Source organism: Mustela lutreola, chromosome 5, assembly GCF_030435805.1.
Source record: "Mustela lutreola isolate mMusLut2 chromosome 5, mMusLut2.pri, whole genome shotgun sequence".
NCBI lineage: Eukaryota > Metazoa > Chordata > Mammalia > Carnivora > Mustelidae > Mustela > Mustela lutreola.
Genome location: NC_081294.1, coordinates 172,639,605 through 172,659,553, shown reverse-complemented (window position 1 = coordinate 172,659,553; position 19,949 = coordinate 172,639,605).

Sequence of the window (19,949 nt, the reverse complement as noted above, 5' to 3'; positions counted from 1 at the left end):
GTTTGAGCCATGACCTCCAGACAGCCACGCAGACAGTGGGCCCCATATCCTCTATGTGGGACATGTCATAGCCCAAAACCATAACCTCTATCCAACATGAGTATTCAGGCATAATTCCTAGACTGTAGCTCAAATCCCTGCCTATGGGGACCTGAAGCACAGGAGAACTCCTCATTCCTGAGGGCAGGAAACCTGGCTGTTGAGATGGGTGTCCAACCTTCAGAGTGGGGCCCATGGGACCACTGTCACTCATGGGTGCCACCCTGGACACAAACAGGCATTATGCCCCTAAGCCTGAGCATGCATTCAAATATGCCCTCTCAGTTGCACCACCAGGATACCGCATTGCAGGCCTGGTACTCCCCTAGTTCCAAATACTAACACTTGGCGGGATATTCCAGGCACCCAGGCCCAGAGCCCGTCTCTTGAATCCCTGTTTTGAGGCACCCCTAATATGGAAAACAGCCCTATTCCCTTCCGCGAAAAGGCCACCAAACTATTGGGAGCCGCTAGAATCCTTAGAGAGGAAAAGTTTCCCATGTATCCATAAGAACACATCTGCATTCTGAGGCCATCCGGGACACACAATCCAGATATAATAGCATGTACTACCACATTCGTATCACCCTCTTTACAGTTCCTGATGAGCTGCTCTCCAGGTCTACGCATTGGGCCTGCGATCGCCTTGACACTAACTCTAACCCACGTTTTTCTTTGCAGACGTCTCTCCCAAACCATAGCTCACATGCCCTCCAGGATCTCGTCTTTGGAGACACACCACAGGACTGTGCCTGTCATTCCCAAGGAAACTTCGCCCATCATAGTTGCCCCAAACCTCTAGATTAGGAGAAACCTGCAAGGTCCCTGAGCCCACCCCAATATTGTAGGACACTCTGCATGCAAATGCACACTCTGAAACACCCTGATTCCCTACGTCCAGTCAGACACCCAAGTCAATGGTCCTGAGTCAGAATATTGAACCAGACATTGAACCAGGACCTCATTGGAACCCCCCATTAGTTTTTAAGGCATCTGTCCTCAGAGGCCTATTCCGGAATAAAAACTTATGATACAACATGTGGTCCCTGAGCCACACAACAGAACAACTCTTGTCCCCAGAAGAAACCGTGCTCTTGGACATATGTCAAACTCTCAGGGTAGGAGAATCCTGCAAGGCCCCTTTGCCAACAGTGCATTGTAAGATCTCCCTGGTAACAAACCAGCATTGTGACCCATGTGCAAGATATTCCATGTCAACTCAAGGCCTTGGTACTTCGCCCCAGAGTCATCAGAACGAAACTGCCATATTCCTCAGCTCCAATGGTCAATGGAGGTGTGCTTTCCAGGCATCCATGCCGAAGAGCTCTGCTACCCAAGCATGGGGTACTGTGGAGCAAACAAACCAGACTCCATCTGTCCAGTAGAAGGAAACCTTGCTGTTTGGAGCATCTCACAAGTCTCAGAGTGGGAAATCCTCCATGGGCTCTTGATGCCACCCCTCCATTTATTGGTCATTGTAGACACAAACTCTAGTGTGAGCAAACATCTGACATCCGTCCTTACTCAGGTGCTGGATATATCAAAAAAGACGCTTCACACTGGAACTGCGTTCCGCTTGGCACTGAATTGTACAGTAGCTTGTGTCTACAATTCCATCCTCACCCTACTGCTCCCCAAGGCCTCTTGATATTGAATTCTGGAGCCGCAATGCAGCATTCTGCCTCCCTCATAGGAAGAAGTGCCTGGTTAGTCTGCCCAGAATCGCCACATTAGGATCAGTCTGCTTGGACCTGGAGGGAACCCCGGTTTATAGACGTCCCTGGCCACTAGTGTTGTGTCTTACAGAGCCTGTGTCCCGACCTAGAGTCAGTCACAGGGAGTGCAGGTCCCATATTTAGCATGTGGGACTGGCCATGGCCCAAGTCTGTCATCTCTACCCATACTTGGTATTCTCGCACCTTTCCCCAGATTTTGCTGAAATCCTTCCAGTGGGGGAACCTGAAACACTATAGAGTTCTACTCCTTTTCCATGGAAGGACACCTGGGTGTTGAAATGGGTATCCAGCTCTCAAAGTGGGAGCAAGGTACAAGGCCAATGTGACCACGTCAACTCCTGATGGCTCCCCAGGGCACAAACAGGCATTGTGACCCTCACCCAAGTATGCTTTCAAACAAACTCTCTCAGTTCCACCACAAGGTTCCTGCATTGCAGGCCTGGTACTCCCCTAACCCCAAATTCTAACCCTTGGTGGGATTTTCCAGGCGCCCAGACTTAGAACCCATATCTAAAATCCCTGTTTTGGGGCACCTCTAAGATGGAAAACAGCACTCTTATTTTCCCCGAAAAAGCCACCAAGCTAAGGGGAGCCGCCAGGATCCTTAGGGACAAAAAGTGTCCCATGGATGCATGAGACCTCACCTACATTCTGAGGTCATTCTGGACACACAATCCAGATGGAAAAGTCTGTGCTAATGTCTTCTAGTCATCCTAATTACAGTTGCTGATGAGCTGACCCCCAGGTCTATGCATTTGGCCTGTGATCACCTCGCGACTAATCCGAACCTGAATTTGTGTTTGCAGACTTCTTTCCCAAAACCATGGCTCACATGCCCTCCTGGATGGGGTCACTCGAGGTGCACCAAAGGACTGTGGCTGAATTCCCCAAGGAAACTGTGCCTATCACAGTTGCCCAAACCTTCCAGATTAAGAGAAACCTGCAAGGCCCCTGAGCCCACTCCAATTTTGGCGGCTGTCTGGATGCAAATGCACTATATGAAACACCCAGATTAGCTACATTCAGATGGACAGCCACGTCAATGGTCCTGAGTCAGAAGATTGAACCTCACATGCCATTGGACCTCATTGGAACACTTGATTAGGTTTTCAGGCATCTGTCCTCAGGGTTCTGTTCTGGAATACCATCTTATGATACAACGTGTCCCTGAGCCCGGAAAACGCCCGGCAAACTCTCTTCGGGCGCCACGCGTCTGAAGGGCAGCCCCACCGCGCATGGCCGGCATCGCGAGTGCTCGAGCATGCACCTCACCAGGAAGCCCTCCGTGAGGCAGGCTGCAGTGAGGCCGACGCCTCCTGCTAATCCTTGACCTACGAGGGTTCCCTCCCTGGTGCTGTCCCATGGGGCCGGGCCCACCAAGAAGACTGGGCTCAAAATTTCGCCTGCTTCACAGCCTTCTTCTTCCGGGGTCCTGTCCCTCGGTGCCTCCAACTGGGGAACCCTGGGTCCCGCAGCCACGCCTCCCCCTCCCACCCCAGCGCCAACGGTGCCTTTGGGTGCTTCGGACAAGACTCGGAGCGAGAGAAACCTGCATGCCCCAACTGAGGTCAGCCCCATCCTTGGGTGCCCCATCCGCCCTAAAGACGGAGGCGGAAGCCCGGCCGCCACCTGTCCTTCAACTCTGCTCTGGGAACGCTCCTATGCACTGGGGCCAATTCTCACGAGCGTTCTGCCCAAACCAGGATCGGTTTAGGCAGAACGCTCGTGAGAATTGGTCGGCGTTGGGCAGCCCTGTGTACTGCCCTGCTCTTCGTGGCCCAGGGCCCTTTCTCGCCCGGAGCATGGGGCGGCTGCCTGGAAAACGCACGGAAACGACGTGGCCCACGCGGGGCCTCTGGCCCAGGGGATGTTCCCGGAGTAGAGTTGAAGGAAGGGTGGCGGCCAGGTGTGCGCCTCCGTCTTTCGGGCAGATGAGGTGCCTAAGGATGCGGCTGACCTCTTTGTGGGCATGCAGGTTTTCTCGCTCCCATGGTTGTCCAAAATGCCAAAAGGCACCATTGGCGCTGGCGTGGTAGGGAGATGCGTGGCCGCAGGACTCAGGGTTCCTGATATGGAGGCCATGAGGGACAGGACGCCGGAAGCAGAAGGCTGGGGAAGCAGGCGATAGTTTGAGCCCGGGCTTTGTGACGGGCCCGGCCCCATGGTATAGTGCCAGGGATGCGACTCCCCGCAGGCCCAGGATTAGCAGGAGGTGTCGGCCTCGCTGTAGCCTGCCTCGCAGAAGGCTTCCTGGCGGGGTTCCTACTGGATTGCTCGCAATGCCGTGCCAAGCCCCGGGGGTGGGGAGGGGCAGCCTTGCAGACGTGCGGCACCCGAAGCATGTTTGCCGGGCATTTTCCAACCAATTCTCATGAGAGTTCTGCCCAACCCGGGATCGTTTTGGGCAGAGTGTCCGTGAGAATTGGCCGGTGTTTGGCAGCCCTGCCGACCGCCCTGCTCTCCATGGACCAGGGCTCTTTCTTGCCCGGAAAACACACAGAAATGACGTGGCCCACCTGGAGGCCCTGGCGCAGGGGTGTGTTCCCGGAGCAGAGTTGAAGGACAGGAGGCGGCCGGGCGAACGTCTTCATCTTTAGGGCGGATGGGGCGCCCAAGAATGGGGCTGACTTCAGTTGGGGCATGCAAATTTCTCTCTCTCTGAGGACTGTCCAAAGCACCCAAAGGCAGCTTTGGTGACGGTGTGGGAGGGGGAGGCGTGGCCGTGGAACTCAGGGATCCGCAGATGGAGGCACCGAGGGACAGGACCCCGGAAGCAGAAGGCTGGGAAGCAGGCAAAATTTCGAGCCTGGGATTCATGGCAGGCCTGGCCCCATGGGACAGCGCCAGGGAAGGGACCCCACTGGTCGATTCTTAGCAGTGAGGTTGGCCTCACTGCAGCCTGCTCGGGGAGGGCTTCGTGGCGATGTGCGTGCTCAAGCGCTCACGATGCCGGCCATTCCAGGTGGGGCGGCCCTGCAGACGTGCAGCGCCCAAAGCGAGTTCGCCAGGCGTTTTCCAGCCTATTCTCACGAGGGTTCTGCCCAAACTGGGATCGGGAGAATTGGCGGCGATGGGCAGCCCTGCGCGGCACCCTGCTCTCCATTACACAGGCCCCTTTCTCGACCAGAGCAAGGGTCGGCTTTCTGGAAAACACATGGAAACGAACCGAGTTTCCTCCAGGCCCACCCGGAGGCCCTGGCCAGGGAAGCATTCCCGGTGCAGAGTTGAAGGACGGGTGGTGGCTGGGCATACTGGGATCGGTTTGGGCAGAAAGCTCATGAGAATTGGCCAGCGTTGGGCAGCCCTGCGCACCGCCCTGCTCTCCGTGGCCCAGGGCCCTTTTTCGCCTGGGGCATGGAGCGGCTGCCTGGAAAAGGGGCAGGATGCGGCGTGGCCCACGCGGGGCCCCCGGCACAGGGGAGTGTTCCCGGAGGAGAGTTGAAGGACGGGTGGTGGCAGGGTGTGCGCCTCGGTCTTTTCGGGCTGAAAGGACGCCCAAGGATGGGCTGTCCTCAGTTGGGTCATGCACGTTTCTCTCACTGGGAGGCTTGTCCGAAAGGTGAAGTGCACCGTTGGTATCGGGTTGGAGGGGGAGGCATGGCCGCGGGACTCCGGTTTCCTCAGATGGAGGCACGGAGGGACAGGACCCTGGAAGCGGAATGCTTGAAAGCAGGCGAAATTTCGAGCCTGAGTCTCGGGGCAGCCCTGGACCCATGGGACAGTGCCAAGGAGGGGACCCCCGCATGCCAAAGAGCAGGAGGCGTCGGCCTCCCTGCAGCCTGCGTCGCGAGGGCTTCCTGGGGAGGTTCGTTCTCGAGTGCTTGTGATGCCGCCCAGGCCCGGGGGGGCGGCCCTGCAGAGGAGTGGCGCCCAAAGCGAGTTCGCCGGGTGTTTTCCGCATGCTGAGGAGCCGGAGGCGTCGGCCTCGCCGCAGCCTGTCCCACGTAGGGCTTCCTGGCGGTGTTCGGGGGGCAATTGCTCGAAAAGCCGGGCCAGGCCCAATGGGGCGTCCGTGCAGACGTGTGACACCCGAAGCGGGTTTGCTGGACGTTTTCTAGCCAATTCTCACGAGCGTTCTGTCCAAACCGGAATTGGTTTGGGAAGAACGCTCGTGAGAATTGGCCGGCGTTGGGAAGCCCTGGGGACAGCCCTGTTCTCCGTGACCCACGGCCCTTTCTCGCCCGGGGCATGGGACAGCAGCCGGGAAAAGGTGCGGAAACAATGTGGCCCACGCGGGGCTCCGGTGCAGGGGACCGGTCCCGGAGCAGAGTTGAAGAACGAGTGCCGGCAGGGCGTGCGCCTCCATCTTTTTGGTCGGATGGGGCGCCCAAGGATGGGGCTTCCTCAGATGGGGCATGGAGATTTCTCTCGCTCTTAGGCTTGCCCGAAGCACCGAAATGCACCATTGGCGCCAGGGTGGAAAGGGGAGGAGTAGCCGAGGCACTCAGGTTTCCCCAAATGGTGGTACGGAGGGACAGCGGAAGGGGAAGGCTGGGAAGCAGGTGAAATTTCGAGCCCGAGTCTCAGGGCATCCCTGGCCCCATGGGACAGTTCCAAGGAGGGGACCCTCAGAGGCCAAGGAGCAGGAGGCATCGGCCTCGCCGCAGCCTGCCCCGCGTAGGGCTTCCTGGCAGTGATCGGGCGCAATTGCTCGAAAAGCCGGGCCAGGCCCATGGGGGCGGCTGTACAGAAGTGCGACATCCGAAGCGAGTTCGCTGGACGTTTTCCGGCCAGTTCTCACAACCGTTCTGCCCAAACTGGGATCAGTTTGGGCAGAACGCTCGTGAGAATTGGCCGGCATTGGGCAGCCCTGTGGACCACCCTGCTCTCCGTGGCCCAGGGCCCTTTCATGCCGGGGCATGGGGCAGCCACCCAGAAAAGGCATGGAAAGGACATGGCCCATGAGGGGACCCGGGGCATGGGAGCGTTTCCAGAGCAGAGTTGAAGGACCGCTGGCGGCAGGGCGTGCACCTCCATCTTTCAGGCGGATGGGGCGCCCAAGATTGGGTCTGACATCAGTTGGGGCATGCAGGTTTCTCTCACTCCGAGGCTTGTCCGAAGCACCGAAAGGCACCTTTGGCACTGGTTGGTAGGGAGATGAGTGGCCGCGGGACTCAGGGTTTCCCATACTGAGGCCACGAAGGTAGGACACCAGAAGCAGAAGGCTCGGGAAGCAGGCGAGGGTTGGAGTCCGGGCTTCGTGCCACGCCCGGCCCCATGGGACAGCACCAGGGATGGAACCACCGCAGGCCAAGGATCAGCAGGCGTCGGCCTCGCCACATCCTGCCTCACGGAGGGCTTCCTGGCGGGTTTCCGGCGCGAGTGCTCGCGATGCCAGGCCAGGGCCGGTGGGGGAAGGCTGCAGACATGCTACACCCGAAGCGAGTTCGCTGGGTGTTGTCCGACCAATTCTCCCGAGAGTTCTGCCCAAACCGGGATTGGTCTGGGCAGAACACTCATGAGAATTGGCCGTCATTGGGCGGCCCTGCGGACCACCCTGCTCTCCATGGCCCAGGGCCCTTTCTCGCCCGTTGCATGGGGCGGCCGCCAGGAAAAACCGTGGAAATGACGTGGCCCACCTGAGGGCCCTGGTGCAGGGGAGCGTTCCCAGAGCAAATTTGAAGGACAGGTGGCGGCCTGGCGTTCGCCTCCGTCTTTTCGGGCTGATGGGGCGCCCAAGGATGGAGCTGACCTCATTGTGGGCAGGCAGGTTATCTCGCTCCGAGGGTTGTCCGAAGTGCTGTAAGGCACCGTTGGCGCCGGTGTGGTAGGGAGATGCGTGGCTGCGGGACACAGGGTTCCGATATGGAGGCCACGATGGATAGGACCCTGGAAGCAGAAGACTGGGGATGCAGGTGATGGTTCGAGCACGGGCTTGGTGCTGGGCCCGGCCCCATGGGACAGCGCCAGGAAGGGGACCCCTGCAGGCCATGAAGCAGGAGTAGTCGGCCTCAACACAGTCTGCCTCGCAGAGGGCTTCCTGACCGTGTTCGGGCGGGAGCCCTCGCGATGCTGGGCCAGGCTGTGGGAGGGGGCCCTTCAGATGTGCGGCACCCGAAGCAAATTCGCCGGGCATTTTCCGGCCTATTCTCAGGAGCATTCTGCCCAAACCGGGATCGGTTGGGCAGAACGCTCCTGAGAATTGGCCGGCGTTGGGCAGCCTTGGGGTTCACCCTGCTCCCCGTTACCCTGGGTCCTTACTTGCTTGAGACTTGTCACGGACACCTGGAAAATGTGACAAATGACGTGACCCACATGGGGGCACCAGTGCAGAGGAGCATTCTTGGAGCAGAGTTGAGATACGGGTTCCCCTTTCTCCACATCCTCTCCAACACATGTTGATTCCTATCTTGCTGATTTGGGCCGTTCTAACTGGTGTCAAGTGCTATCTCAATGTGTTTTAATTTGAGTCTCCATGAGGGCTAGTGATGATGAACATTTTTTCATAAGTCTGATAGCCATTTGTATGTCTTCATTGGAGAAATGTCTGTTCCTATATTGTGCCCATGTTTTTATATGATTGTCTGCTTTGTGTGTGTTGAGTTTGAGGAGTTCTTTATAGATCCTGGATATCAGCATGTTGTCTGTACTATCATTTGCAAATATCTTCTCCCATTCCCTGGATTGCCTCTGTGTTTTGTTGACTCTTTCCTTTGCTGTGCAGAAGCTTTTGAATTGATAAAGTCCCAAAAATTCACCTTTTCTTTTCTTCGCTTTGTTTTTGGAGACATATCTTGAAAGAAGTTGTTGTGGCCAGTGTTGAAGAGGTTACTGCCTATGTTCCCCTCTATGATTCTCATGGATTCCTACCTCAAGTTTAGGTCTTTTATCTATTTCGAGTTCTCTGTGTTTGGTGTAAGAGAATGGTCGAGTTTCATTCATCTACACATAGCTGTCCCAATTTTCCCAGCACCATTTATTGAAGAGACTGCCTTTATTCCACTGTATATTTTTCCTACTTTGTTGAAGATTATTTGACTGTAGAGTTTATTGGCCATATCTGAGCTCTCTACTCAGTTCCACTGGTCTATGGTTCTGTTTTTATGTGAGTCCCATGCTGTATTGGTGATCAGAGCTTTGTATAACACTGGAAATCAGACAATGTGATGCTCCCAGTTTTGTTTTTCTTTTCGGCATTTCCTTAGCAATACAGTGTCTCTCTGATTCTACACAAATTTTAGGCTTGTGTTGGCTCCAGCACTTTAAAACATACCAGTGGAATTTTTTTTTTTGGAATGTCATTAAAAGGATCAATTGCTCTAGGCAGTCCCTTAACATTAAATGTCTAGACCTATTAGCAATGTTTATGCTTCTGATCCATAAGCATGAAATGGGCTTCTGTCATTTTTGTTTTCTTCAATTTCTTTCATGAGTGTTGGATAGTTCCTCACTTACAGATCCTTTACCTCTTTGGTTTTGTTTATTCCCAGGTATGTTATTGTTTGGGTGTTGTAGTTAACGGAATCAATTCTCTAATTTCCCTTTCTGTATTTTCATTGGTAATGTAAGAAAGCCAATGAGTCCTGTAGCATGATTTTGTATCCTGTCACATCATTGGATTGCTGAATGCGTTCTAGTTGTTTGGGGGTGGAGACTTTTGGGTATTCCATATAAAGTATATCAAATGTGAAGAGAGAGATTGACTTCATTGCCAATTTGGATACATTTTATTTCTTTTTATTGTCTGTTTGCTGATGTGAGGACTTGAAATAATATGTTGAACAAGAGTGGTGAGAGTGGGCATCCTTCTCATGTTCCTGATCTCAAAGGGAAGGCTGTCAGCTTTTACCCATTGAGGAGGATATTTACTGTGAATTTTTCATATAAACATTTTAAGAGGTTGACAAATATTTCCTCTATCCCTATACTTCGAAGCGTTTTAATCAGGAACGGATGCTGCCAAATGCTTTTTCGTCATCAATTGAGAGGACCATGTGGTTCCCTCACCTCTCTTATTAATTTGTTCTATGACATTGATTTGCAAATGTTGAACCACCCTTGCAACCTAGGCATAGATCTCACCCGATCATGGCAGATAATCTTTTTAATGTACTGTTGGATTCTATTAGCTAGGATCTTGCTGAGAATAGTAGCATCCATATTCATCAATTATATTGGTTTGAAATTCTCCTTCTTGATGAGGACTTTGCCTGGTGTGTGGATCAGGGTAACGCTGGCTTCAAAAAAACTGTCTGGAAGTATTCCTTCTATTTCAAATTTTGGAAAGAGCTTCAGGAGAAGAGGTGTTAGTTCTTTTTTTAAAGTTTGGTGCAATTCGCTAGGGCATCCGTCAGGACCTGGGGTCTTGTCTTTTGGTAGGCTTTTGATCACTGTTTAAACCCGTTACTGGATAACGGTCTATTCGGGTTGAACATTTCTTCCTTGTTCAATTTTGGGATTTAACAGTTTTCTAGGAATGCATCCATTTCACCTAGGTTGCTTAGCTTATTTCATATACTTTTTTCCCAATTTCTTTTCAGTTTAACCATATTCATTGTTTTATCACCACACCCAGTGCTGCATGCAATCCATCCCCTCTCTATTACCCACCAAGTATTTCCCCAACCTCCCACCCCTGCTCTTTCAATGCCCTCTTAGATTCTTTTTCAGAGTCCATAGTCTCTCATGGTTCCCCTCCCCTTCCAATTTCCCTCCACTCCCTTCTCCTCTCCATCTCCCCTTGTCCTCCATGCTATTTGTTATACTCCACACATAAGTGAAACCCTATGATAATTGACTCTCTCTGATGGATTTATTTCACTCAGCAGAATCTCTTCCAGTCCCGTCCAGGTTGCTGCAAAAGTTGGGTATTCATCCTTTCTGAATGGAAGCATAATCCTTCATAGTGTATATGGACCACATCTTCCTTATCCATTCTTCTAAGGGCATCTTGGTTCTTCCCACAGTTTGGCAAGTGTGGCCATTTCTGCTATAAATTTGGGTTAGATGGCCCTTCTTTTCACACCATCTGTATCTTTGGGTTAAATACCTAGGAGTGTAATTGCAGGATTATAGGGAAGTTCCATTTTTAATTTCTTGAGGAATCTCCACACCGTTCTCTAAGGAGGCTGCACCCCTTGCATTCCCACCCACAGTATAAGAGGATTCCCCTTTCTCCACATCCTCTCTAACACATATTGTTTCTCGTCTTGCTAATTTAGGCCATTCTAACTGGTGTAAAGTGACATCTTAATATGATCTTAAGTTAAATCTCACTGATGCCTAGTGACGATGAACATTTTTTTTCAAGTGTCTGATAGCCATTTGTATGTCTTCATTGGAGAAGTGTCTGTTCATAACTTCTGCCTATTTTTTTGATATAATTATCTGTTTTGTGTGTGTTTATTTTGAGGAGTTTTTCATAGATCCTGTATACCAACCTGTTGTCTGTACTGTCATTTGTAAATATCTGATTTTGACGAAGTCCCCGAAGTTTATTTTGGCTTTTGTTTCATTTGCCTTTGAAGACATATCTTGAAAGAATTCGCTGTGGTTGATATCAAAAGATTACTGCCTATGTTCTCCTCTAGGATTCTGATGGATTCCTGTCTCACCTTGAGACAGGAATCTTTTTATCCATTATGATTTCCTCTTTGTGTATAGTGTAAGAGGATGGTCGAGTTTCATTCTTCTACATAGAGCTGCCCAATTCCCTGCACCATTTATTGAAGAGACTGCCTTTTTCCCAATGTATATTTTTTCCTGCTTTCTTGAAGATTATTTGTCCATAGAGTTGATAGTCCATATCTGAGCTCTCTATTGTGTTCCACTAGTTTAGGGGTCTGTTTTTATGCCAGTCCCATGCTGTCTTGGTGATCACAGCTTCATAGTAACCCTTTAAATCAGGCAACGTGGTGCTCCCGTTTTGTTTCTCTTTTCAGCAATTCTTAGCAATACGGGGTCGCTTCTATTCCCCACAAATTTTAGGCGTGTGCTTGGTCCATCTCTTTGAAAGATATCGGTGGAATTTTTATTGCAATGGCATTAAATGGATCAATTGCTCTAAGCAGTATACACATTTTAAGAATGTTTATTCTTCTGATCCATGAGAAATCAATGGTTTTCCGTCTCATTGGTTTTCTTGCATTTCTGTCATGAGTGTTCTCTAGTTCCTCGAGTATAAATCCTTTACCTCTTTGGTTTGGTTTATTCCCAGGTATCTTATGGTTCGGGTGCTGTAGTAAATGGCATTGATTCTCTAATTTCCCTTTCTGTATTTTCATTGATAATGTAGAAGAAAGCCACTGATTTCTGTATCATGATTTTGTATCCTGCCACATTCTTGAATTGCTATTTGAGGTCTGATAGATTGGGGGCGGGGTCTTTTGGGATTTCCATAACGATTATGTCATGCTTGAGGAGAGAAAGTTTGATTTCTTCGTTGCCAACTTGGATACCTTTTATTTCTCTTTGTTGTCTGATTGCTGTTGCCGAACTTCACAGCCTATGTTGAACAAGGGTTGTGAGAGTGGGTGTCCTTGTCATGTTCCTGATTTCAAAGCAAAGGCTGGGATCTTTTACCATTGGAGGAATCTCTACACTGTTCTCCAAAGAGACTGCACCAACTGGCATTCCCACCCACAGTGTAAGAGGATTCCCCTTTCTCCACATCCTCTCCAACACATGTTGTTTCCCGTCTTGCTAATTTAGACCATTCCAACTGGTGTAAAGTGACATCTTAATGTGGTTTTCATTTGAATCTCCCTGATACCTAGTGATGACGGACATTTTTTCAGGTGTCTGGTAGCCATTTTTATGTCTTCATTGAAGAAGTGTCTTTTCAAGTGTTCTGCCCATTTTTTGATATGATTATCTGTTTTGTTTGTGTTGAGTTTGAGGAGTTCTTCATAGATCCTTGATATCAACCTTTGTCTGTCCTGTCATTTGCCAATATCTTATCTTATTCCATGAGTTGCCACGTTTCTTTCTTTATTGTTTCCTAAGCAGTGCAGAATCTTTTGATTTTGGTGAGTTCCCGAAGTTTATTTTGGCTTTTTCTTTTCCTTTGGTTTGGAGGCATGTCTTGAAAGAAGTCACTGCGGCTGATATTGAAGAGATGCTGCCTATGTTCTCCTCTAGGATTCTGATGGATTCCTGTCTCACATATCCATTATGAGTTTATCTTTGTGTATGGTGTAAGAGGCTGGTCGATTTTCATTCTTCTAAATAGAGCTGCCCAGTTTCCCCTGCAACATTTATTGAAGAGACTGTCTTTTTTCCACTGTATATTTTTTCCTGCTTTCTTGAAGATTATTTGGCCATGGACTTGATGGTCCATATCTGAGCTGTCTACTGTGTTCCACTGGTTTATGGGTCTGTTTTTATGCCAGTCCCATGCTGTCATGGTGATCAGGGAGGCTCTCCTGGGACTTGGGACTTAAGCCCCTGTCCCTAGCTGCCCCGATTCCCACAATTTCCCCCCACGATCCCTTGCTCTTTTGGAGTGCTTTCAACCAGTCTCCAAGTTAATGCTGGTCCCCAGAAGCAGGGCACTCTTGCTCGTATTGGGGTATTACTTTCCAACCAATCACCTTTGGTAGCTCCCTCCCCCTTTTGTTTATCTTCCGATATCAGTCGCCATTCCCACTCTGCTTTCCTTGCCCACTGGTGCCTTCTGCCCCAGTAGAGATCCAACGTGTATAATTCTGATCTCAGGCTGATTTCATGGGTGATCGGAGTTCTTTGGTGGGTAATCAGCTCACTTTGGTGTAAGGGCTGAAAAGGCACCTCCTCTTACTTCCCTGCCATCTTGTCCCTCTGAATACCCAACTTTTATATTAACATAGATGGGACAGGAGGAGATTAAGCTGAGTGAAATAAGTCAAGCAGAGAAAGTCAATTATCATATGGTTTCACTTACTTGTGTAACATAAGGAATATCACGGAGGACATTCGGAGAAGGAAAGGAAATGTGAATTGGGATAAATCGGACGGGGAGATGAACCATGAGAGACTGTGGACTCTGAGAAATAAACTTAGGGTTTTGGAGGGGAAGGGAGTGGGGGGATGGGTGAGCCTGGTAGTGGGTATTAAGGAGGGCATGTATTACATGGAGCACTAGGCATGGTGCATAAACAATGAATCTTGGAACACTCAAAAAGTAAAATTAAAAAAAATTAAATGTGACTTTACTACAGATCCTAAGGGTCAGAGAGGGAATCACAATGGAGATTCTCAACCATTCTTACATCAGAGCTCACAATGACACTCTATCTCTGAAGAGCAGTATAAATAAGGTAGGCAGGATTTGAGCCTTAAGTCAGAGTTCTTCCTGCTTCAGCCATACCTGGCAGCCTTGGCCTGTGCCCCCCTCCCAAGATGCCCTTTCTGGTGGCCCTGAGCTAGTGGGGACCGCATGGTCATATGGAGATGGGAAGCTTCACACCCCTATTGATGATGGCGCTATTGTATTGTTCTCACCAGTCCAACAACATGATTTCTGAGTGAAATAAATAGCAGCTTCTTGACCTTCTTAAGATTTGAAAATCATCTTGAGTCATCTATTAGAAATATGATTTCAACATGTCTTCTTTTTCTGAAAAAAGAAGGAAAGAAAGAAAAAAGAAAGAAAGAAAGAAAGAAAGAAACCCAAATAGTAATCATGGCTTCCTGAGCACCTGCTCTTGAGAGCCATAACAGTGGCTCTTTGTGGAATTGTCCCTCATAAACTTCTAAACTGTGATGTAGGTATTTTAGTAGGCACATTTTCTAGGTGGTTAGATAGGGGCTTAGAGATGACTCCAGTAAGAGTGAATTTTAGTGTCAGAAACCTAAATGGCATCCCCAAACTGATTCAAAATCCCTTGTTATTCCATACAGGGTACTATTTCCCTCCTATCCATGTGGTCTTCATAATCTGAAAACATCTCAAGTCTCAGGGTTTTCTTTCGTGGCCAACTGGAACAGATCCATCTGGCTTTTAACGTCTGCCCATCATGATCATTAAGATAATTATCTCAGTGGAGGACCTCCAGTAAGATACTCAAAGATCTTTAAGAATACAGACATTATAATACTTTTCTGATATTAAAGTAACTGAAATTACCTTTTTAAAATTAATTAACACTCTGGTATGTTCAGAATGTTCTATAAGACAGATCAGAGATAGTATTTAAAAACACTCAGCTCACCCTCTTCTACAAAGGGAGACAATGCTTGTAAACATTGCTGAACTATTCCTTTACCTACGGTTACTTATTACCAACCACCATAGTGTTTATATGGTATGACTATGACTTACATTAGTCAAAATCTGCAAGGAAAGAACATAGACATTGTACCCAACTTCAGGGACACTTCATGTTAATACTAGTGTTGTGACAATGAGCTATGCTGTTTTGTTCTATAGTACAAGGGAATGGTACCAGACAGCTTAAAATTCTGACTTTAAATTATCTGTGTGCTTCAGAGATTTGGGCAGGAGAAGGGTAGGAGCCCAGCGTCTGTGAACATTTCTGTTATCTGTGTTGACCATGGAACAGGTAAACTTCTGTAGACATCATTTTGATTTCTTGGTACTATTGTTAAAGATGCTTTTGTCTCAAGTTCTTCCCTTCAGAAGTACTTAGAATGATAAAGGGAATTTTTATCTTTGACCATCCATGGGGCCAGATCCTGGGCTCCCAGGGAAGCTATCCCTTAACATTTTACCAAGCTCAAAATGATGGGGAAAAACCTCAGTGCATAGGCCCTATTTCTGTCCTAAGCACATGTTTCACATCTGCTTTGAGCAGAAAAAGATCACCAAAGACTGCCATTGCAAACATAAAGATAAGAAAAAACAGAAGAACCTCTCCTGCTCCCATAAGATTAAAGTCATACTGATTTGCACAAACTGAAAACATATGAAAAAGTTCTGGAATGTTCTTCCTCATGATGATGTGTACAAACAAAACAGAATATAGAAATTTTCCCCAAATGCCCCTTCCCTGGAGTCCTCCTTTTCTTTAAGATTTTATTTATTTATTTAAGAGAGAGAGAGAGTGCACACAAGCCAAGGGAGAGGGAGAATCAGGTTACCACTGAGCAGGGAGCCTGATGTGGAGCTCAATGCAGGGCTTGATTCCAGGACCCTGGGATCATGACCTGAGCTGAAGGTAGACACCTAAAGGCTGAGCCACCCAGGTGCCATGGGCTCTCCCTTTTTTGTGAAGATTGTGTCTCCCAGGCAGCTGTCTTGACTTGGGTTTGAATAAAACTGTCTTCCTTTCTCTCTAAAATGTTTAAAAGGGTTTGTCATTTAGTGTCAATAATAGCAATATGTTTTATTTTTAAGTGAAGAGTATTCCTGGTTTACAACTCCAACAGCACAGAAGGGCGGTTGTTCTCATTCATCCTGGAGCTTCCCTGCAGAAGCAAGCACATGTATATATATTGCAGCACAAATGGCTCATCCTAGAGGGTGCATTGAAGGTCTAAGAAGTACTGCCCACTCTAGGGGTGAGAGTTCTTCCCACTTGGAGCATTACTATTTGGGTCTTAAAATTGTCTTGGAAATGTCGGAAATCATTGCATTTCCTGAAGCCCAAGCCTCAGAAGGTCTGAGAACAGCTGACCTGTTCAGGAGCCAGGCACAGCTCCTCAGGTAGTGTTGGTGCATGAATGGAAGGGGCAAGGCTCTGAGGGTGGTCTGCAGCTAGAGGGATGTGGGGAATGGGCCCTGTGTGAGGGGGCCCTGCTCCAAACTCCTCCCATGCCTGTGTGTCCTAGTCAGCTGTACACGTGGGAAGGGACTCTAGGACCACCTGCATATACAGGAAGGCACCAGTATAAGTTCCAGTCACAGCAACCAATGGGCTTGGGGCACCACCCTCCCTTACCAATCATCCTGTGGGGGTGAAGCTACCTTTCTGTGGGTAGGCCCCCAGCTGCCCAGGATGCAGCAGTGAGGTAGGAGAAGGCAAGATTGACCTGTGGGGGTACCCTCGTGTGTGAATAGACACTGTGGACCAGGGTAGGGACCTGGGGGGTAGGTTAAGCCCCACGTGGGAGGTTGGGATATGGGAAGGGGGCATGGAATGAGCTAATCCTGGGAGCTCAAATGAGTTCTCCTTTTTCCCTTGAAAGTCTCTTCTGCCATATATCCGTTAATTGGCCGTATCCCCAAGATCCCTGAACTCTAGGGTGCCCACTCACTCCAGGTTTTGTGGGGTGAGTTGTGGACATTTCAGGTTTCCCAGTGTTCTCCAGGAAAAGTGGATGTAAGGATGGCACACAGTCCCCACGTCATTGAGTTGCACCCCGGTCTCTGACACAGTGCAGGTAATGGACCTTGAGCAGCACCTCCAGTTCAGCAGGGTCCCCCTGTTTAGGCACAAGTGTGGCAGCACCAACCTCAGAGGCACCCCCCAACTTCAGCATTGTTCCCTGCGTCCCTAGGAGATGATGGTAATGTCCTGTCAGGATCATGCAGGTGGGTCCTCCAAGTTCCTTTCACTGGCCCCAGGCACAGGTGTGGTGGTAACAGCCCCAGAGGCATCCACCCATTTTATCATTGTGCCCTGTGTCCCTCATGGATGGTGGCGATAGGCTGTCAGGATTGTGCAGGAGAGTCCTCCAAGTCCCTGTTCTCCCAGGCACAGGTGTGGTGGCAACAAACCTTAGAGTAGTACCCCATCTTCAACACTGTGCCTCGTGCCCTGGGGTTGGTGGTCATAGGCTGCAGGATCCTGCAGGAGAATCCTCCAGTTGGGGGCCTGGAAGCTGGAGTAAACCAGACCCCACTCAAGTTGCACAAGGAACAGGTGAGTTGAGGTGTTCATTTGGAAGAGTAATCTCACTTTTCCAACAAAGACAGAGTCATCAGTCTACTTTTGATGAACATAATTACTACTTAAGGAAAAAATGTGTGTGGGGCACCTGGGTGGCTCAGTGGGTTAAGCTTCTGACTTCCGCTGAGGTTGTGATCCCACGGTCCTGGGATCGAGCCTCAAATTGGGCTCTCTGATTAGCAGGGAGCCTGCTTCCTCTTCTCTCTTTGTCTGCCTCCCGGACTGCTTGTAATCTCTCTGTCAAATAAATAAATAAAATCTTAAAAAAAAAGAAACAAGTGTGTGTTTCCCCTTCTCCCAGGAACTGAAACAGATGTGCAGGCCATAGATTGCAGATGCCTATTTGTGCCCACCTGACAGCATTTCTCTGCTCTGGCTCCAGAAAACCTGAAGTTTTGAACACCAGCATCTGGGTCAGTGATGCAACTTGTCACAGGACATTTATGTTCAGAGAAAGCAGCAGATACAGTGGGCGCAATGTCACATCCATGTCAGGAGTAGAGGTAAAACTTCTCATTAACTCAAAATCTCCTGAACTTTTCTCTTTCCTCTAGTTGAGCCACGAAGTAAAACTTAAGTCATTGTCAGCATTATGGATTTGGTTCAAGAGTTACTCACTTTCCCTGCAGGTAGACCATTTCAGGGAATACCCTTTTATCTGTTGATTTTTTGCTTACAAAATATCATCTGAACATCTGTTTCTGAGGAAATCACTTGTTGGAAAGGAGTGATAAGATTTACCCCTTGTGCGTGTGTGTGTGTGTGTGTGTTTAAAGATTTTATTTATTTATTTGACAGACAGAGATCACAAGTAGGCAGAGAGGCAGGCAGAGAGAGAGAGAGGAGTTAGCAGGCTCCCCGCAGAGCAGAGAGCCCCATGCGGGGCTCAATCCCAGGACCCTGGGATCATGACCTGAGCCAAAGGCAGAGCCTTTAACACACTGAGCCACCCAGGCGCCCCAGCTCTTTGTGTGTTTTTAACATACAATTTCATCCCTTATCTAACAAGGTTTATACCGTTGGGCCTAGGGTATAGTTAGGTGGCCAACATCTAGAGTTGGGTGGCTTTTTGTCATCAGATACAGACTTGGATGATGTCTTGTCATTTGTCAAAGGTGATGTTTCCTAATTTATCAGTCTTTTCATCAGAAGAGTTATAATTAACGTATAGGAAAAATTCAAAGTTATTCAAGGTAGCCATTTACTGTTTAAAAGTTGACCTTGGTTTTCTAATTTAACTAAATGCATCATCTAGATACTTTGCCGTGCTGTATTTTTTCTGCAGTTTCTTTGATGGTAGAGTCAGAAGGAGAGACTTTGGAAATTCTTATGGATAGATGCATGCTGTTGGCTCCAAGGAGCTTGGTTTCAGGAGCCCTGGGGTGAGTTCTGCAACTGCTTCCCTGACCTTAGGTGAGTCAGGTTATACCACAGAGTTTCTGTTTCCTCCTTATGAATCTGCTGGCAGGTAATATCTATGGAAAGGCTTTTTACACAGAAACTGTAATGTATATTGAAGAGCAAATTAAAATCAGATGATTTGGCTGTATTGTTCTGTAAATAATAGTTTTAATCCTTGCCCCTGACAGGATGCCTGGGTGGCTCAGTGGGTTAAAGCCTCTGCCTTCTGTAGAGATCAGATCATGATCTCAGGGTCCTGGAATTGAGCCCCACATCAGAGCCTGCTTCCCTTTCTCTCTCTCTGCCTGCTTGTGATCTCTGTTTAAATAAATAAATAAAATCTTTACAGAAATAGTTTTAAAGCCTCCTGTCATGAGATATGGTATTTTATTGCACAAGGAGTCCTCAGAAGGCTATAATGAAAGTGTCAGATCACAGAGCACATTCAGGTTCCATTGGTAGGTTAGTGACCATTTACCAGGGAGGAGGTAAGGGGAGAGAAATATGACAGAAGGCAAAAGTAGGTGTTAACCATTCATTACGTAGCATTCTGCATTTCTCATGAAAGCCTTGGGCCAGTGTAATTTTGGAAGAAGGAGAAGGAATCCTGGAGCTTTCTGGCAGACAGGGGAATTCCAGGTCTGAGTAGAGCTGACAGGGGTCCCAGAGTAGAGCTGAGTGCATTCTGCAAGAGGTTGTGGGCAGGACTGGCTCCAGGGGGTGGTGTGTCTCCCGTGTGACGGTTGTGACAGGTCAGAGCTGTGAGCAGTTTCCTGGATGAGGACAAGTGAGCCACAGGCGGAGAACTGGCAGAACACCTTCTTCTGTGCCACCAGCCTCACCCAACACACACAACCTCATTGTCTGTCCCTGTCACTCCAATTCTGACTGCTCTGTGCTGCCAGGATGAGATGTTGGTTTGTGCTCCTTTCTTTGCATGTCAGTGAAGTTTCAAAACTTTGATTATGGAAGGGACGCCTGGGTGGCTTAGTTCGTTAAGCAG